Source organism: Camellia sinensis, chromosome 13 (assembly GCF_055761805.1).
Source record: "Camellia sinensis isolate YWXY chromosome 13, ASM5576180v1, whole genome shotgun sequence".
Classification (NCBI taxonomy): Eukaryota; Viridiplantae; Streptophyta; class Magnoliopsida; order Ericales; family Theaceae; genus Camellia; species Camellia sinensis.
Window position 1 is genome coordinate 80,836,235 of NC_138973.1, and position 4,538 is coordinate 80,840,772.

The 4,538-nt window shown below is 34.0% G+C and overlaps 1 pseudogene; it reads right to left on the minus strand.

Annotated features, from left to right (window-relative positions):
• Positions 1-1,059: 1,059 nt before the first annotated feature.
• On the minus strand, positions 1,060-4,171 carry LOC114281444 (endoplasmic reticulum chaperone BiP-like; annotated as a pseudogene).
• Positions 4,172-4,538: the final 367 nt, after the last annotated feature.

Below are 4,538 nucleotides of genomic sequence, written 5' to 3' on the forward strand. Positions count from 1 at the left end.
GTTCTTGAAAATTGGCTCCTCTCTTGGGGAAGTGTGAGGGGGTTATTATTTAAATCATTTTAGGTTCTAGGCACACTCCTCTAGGTATATATATATATATATGTAACAAGATTGGTGGTATTAATAATATTAGGGTACATGTACTAGTTTTGTGGATTATTTTGAATTTAATAAAGAAGTAGGGGCTTGGTATTAAATACATGTAATTTATGTAGAATTGAATTAGGTTAGGGAATCTAATCTAGCTAGAAAAATTCTTGTTTCGATAAAAATTAAAAATGCTATCTGGCAAGATTCGAAATAGTTTAAGAAACTGAGGGGCTTTAAGGAAAATACATTTTTCCGGGGCTTCACATTAAATGTAATGAAATGAGGAGGATTAGAACCTTAATGATGTATTTAATTATGATCTAGTTAGGTCTAGGACTAATGTAAATATCTTCTAGTTAGAAGTACACACATATATATAGCAAATCTTTATAGGTACCAAAGTCATTATTGCTCCAAGATTTCAAGATATTTTAAAGTACAATGATTATAGTCTAGGGGAGGGGGGGTATGATGGCTAGCCATGTGATGGTGAATTGATGGACATGTTATATATATATATATATATATTTATATATATTTTGTACAAATCTTGAAAATTGTAAAATATATTATAAAAAAAAGATTTTTTGGTAAAGGTGTATATATATATAAATATATAATAGTACTTGTTTGGGGTCAATTTGTGATTTAATAAAAATATGCGGGCTTGGGTTCAATTAAAGTATCTATTTCAAGTGTAAAATAATTCAGTTTGTATTCTCTTGCTTTGAATTTAAAGGTACATAACCGAACGATGACTGTAAAAATTGAAAGTTAAGGTTTAGAGCGATTAATCTAAAATTTGAGAGTTAAGTAATTAATATTAGAGTGTTAAAAGTGATTTCTAAGCTTCCAGGATCGATTAGGGTTTGTATGGATTCGCCCGTGATGCGTTTTCAGTCCTAGGGCTTAATTTGCGATTAATCGATGAACTAAGGGCTTTATTATAATAATTCAAAATTTAGGGATCTAATAAAGTTTACAAAAAAAGTCAGGGGCCTCACAATTGCTAACAAAAGCATTGTCATTTTCCTTACCTCCAGGAGGAGTGTCACCATTAGTGGCAAGGACCTCAAAAACACCATTATCCAAGGCCAAGATACTAACATCAAATGTGCCACCACCAAAGTCGAACACAAGGATGTTCTTCTCATCACCTTTATTGTCAAATCCATAGGCAATAGCTGCAACAGTTAGTTCATTTACAATTCTAGCAACATTCAGCCCAACAATAATACCAGCATCCTTGGTAGCTTGCCTTTGGGCGTCATTAAAGTAGGCTGCAGGTTGCAATAAAAAGTAAAAGTGAGTACCATAGCATCCTTAGAAGAGTGGAGAATGATAGTAGTAATTTAGAAGAGTTCTACTCACCAGGAACTGTGACAACAACATCCTTAATTGATTTTCTTACCAAGGAATGCCTCAGTCTCCATCTTAATTAGAATCATAGCACTGACCTCCTTAGGGCTAAAAACCTTGGGCTCTCCATCCTTAATCTTAACTCCAATATAAGGCTTTCCATCTTTATTCACAATCTTGTAAGGAACAAGCTTCATATCCTTTTGGACTATTATTTTGTAATTTTAAAATTGTATTTGATTTATTTTATTTGATATTTGCATCTTTTTAGGAATAAGTTTATAACGTTATATTAGTTTCCTAGTCTTTTGGGTTATCCTACAATATCTCCTAAATATCTAAATTATGGTTATTTAATTGTGTATTAATAAGACTTCAACGTTGTTTTCTAAACAGACAAAAAAAAAAAAAGAAATCTTTCTTCTCCTCTTCTTCTGCTTTGTTTTTTTTTTTTGTGAGTTTACTGTATTGAGTTTACAAGTGAGTGTTGGGAAATTTAAGGTTCGTGAATTCACTTTACTGCACACAAGTGATTTCCAAGGTCGTTACATAATGCGGGAGGAACACCACTAAACTCGGTGTAGAAGAGTGTGAATCGTTCCAAGGGAGAGCGCAATTTGCGTGTTTCGACCACCATTTAGACTTCTCTAAACTTTCTCTCTAATAATAATATTTATTTGCTGTTTTAGGTTTATTATTAGTTTGGTATTTTTATTCTAATAGTAAATCTTGTTTAATTTTTTCTAACTTGGACCTCCTTGTCCTCAAACCTGCCAATCAGCAGGTAAAAGCCATACAGATTATTCCCTCCCAAACCTCATAAAACGTAATTATGAACAAATTAAGAAAGGGGCATTACTTTCTTCCTATAAGTCTTTTAACATAAAAAATGGTCCTTTCAGCACTAACTACCGCTTGATTCTTTGCAGCCTCACCGATCAACCTCTTGGAATTAGTGAAACCAACCCATTATAGGGTAATTCGGTTTCCTTGGTCATTTGCTATGATCTTAACATGACCATTTTTGTAAACCCCAACACAAGAATTGGTTATTCCAAGATTTATCCTAATGACAGTTCCCAACTTAGTGGCTTCCTCTTTGGCGATAGAAATTGCAGACAGACAATCTGTTATGCAAAATATAGTTATTCAATGACAGATTATATGACATAATGTCATTATCCCTAAGAACTAGGTCAACTTTAAATACAATATCCCTATTTAAAACAGTTTAGAAAGGAAAGCAACTTATTTCATTATGTAACCAATATGGGCTGACACGACTAGGAAACAAGGTATAATTTAATTACAAGTTAGAATGATAACAAATATAATTGTGTGAGTGAATTTTTGATCACACTGCCAACTCAGTATTCAACTGGAGAGCACTGGTAGAAAAGATGGCTCTAGAATGACCTGTAACAGAAAGAAGAGATTCTAGCGGTGGTTCGTCCACCCGGGGGCACTCTGATGATTAAGTCAGTAATCAAATACCTCTCAAGGATAATCAATAGTGCTTAACTCACTGTTCAGAATATAAATTGCGTACATTAGACCCATTGGGGGTGCCTTTATTTTATAGCCAACTCAATCCTAGTCCCATTAGAAGCCTAGCTTCAATGGACTTCTGCTCAGTGGTTATCTTGGACTCTCCAATAGATAAAGATAAACTCCCTAAGAGCTTTATCCTTATCCAGGTTGAGGTCCTTCCTCATTCTAGGACTCTTGTCCCCCTATCCGCTTATCCCGGACTCTGATATCTTCGGAGATAACCTCGGCCTAGCCGAGATCACCTCGGCGTCACGACAAGACACGTGGCATCTAGGTTGACACGTCGGTGTCACCTTGGCCACATGTTGGTACTCAGAAAATACATCCCCATAATAATAATGGGCATATTTGCACACACTTGTAATAAACATCAGAAGTATGGGTAACAAAATTACAATTGAGTGATTCTTTTCCAGTTTCAAAAATGTCTAATTTATAACCAAAAAGGGACAAATTCCTAAAAAATACTCACTATTGCTGTGTTTGGTGGAGGAATTTGGGGAAAATTTTGGAAAATGAAGGGAAAAAGTGTGAAATTATGTGAAATGTAGGTATATTTTATTCACATTTCACTTACATTTTCCCATTATTCACATTTCACCTACCTTTTACCTTTTTCTTTCCAAATCCTTGAAACAAACACAGCCTATAGGTTTGTTATCATAGAGTATATTGTTAACAAAAGATGATTTTTTTTTTTCAAATTACACAAATGTCTAATTTATAACCAAATATGGAAAAAATTCCGTTACGATGCTCACTCTAGGTTTGTTATGATAGAGCATATTGTTAACAAAATATAAGCTTGGCTCTAACTGCCAGAAACAAGTGTCTAACAAAAATCAATCCGATAAACATGCCTACAATGATACATCGCAAAAATTGAGAGAGAAAATTGTCAATTCTCTTCAGATCTATTACTATGCAAAGCCATAAATTCATGGACGAATTGATATAAGAGCTATGAAAGAGATTAAGATAAATCTACCACTGATAATCAGGGTCAGATCTATAACATTTTACCAATCAAAACAACAACAATCACAAATTGTCCAAATCTATCTTCTTGTAGAAATATGAACTAGATCTGTAAACAGAGAGAAAGAAAGAGAGAGACATATTTACCGAAGAAGACAATTGCTAATACGATCAGAGAGCGTCCGTCCTCCATGAGCAGCCCATGGCTTCCGTTCCCTATCTCTACAGATGATGATGTCTCTCTACTCTCTCCCCTACCGATGAAGAATTTGTGTGTTTTTTTTTTTTTTTTTGGGGTAAAGTTGTGACAACCCTCACCTCTGATTAGTGTTAAACTGTAATTGAGCATGATAAGTAACTGATTAGAATGAAATCCTGAATTGATTGTACGAGTGTATTGTTTTGAACGCATTTATATCCGTTTGATTTTTGAATGAATCTGTTTGTGTTTTAATTTCGAATTGCGAATTGAAGGCCCTATCGGCAGCCGAATCTGAAATTGATTAGTGTTATATGCTAATTAGGATTTATGTGATTTTATGGTAGATTTAATTGAAATT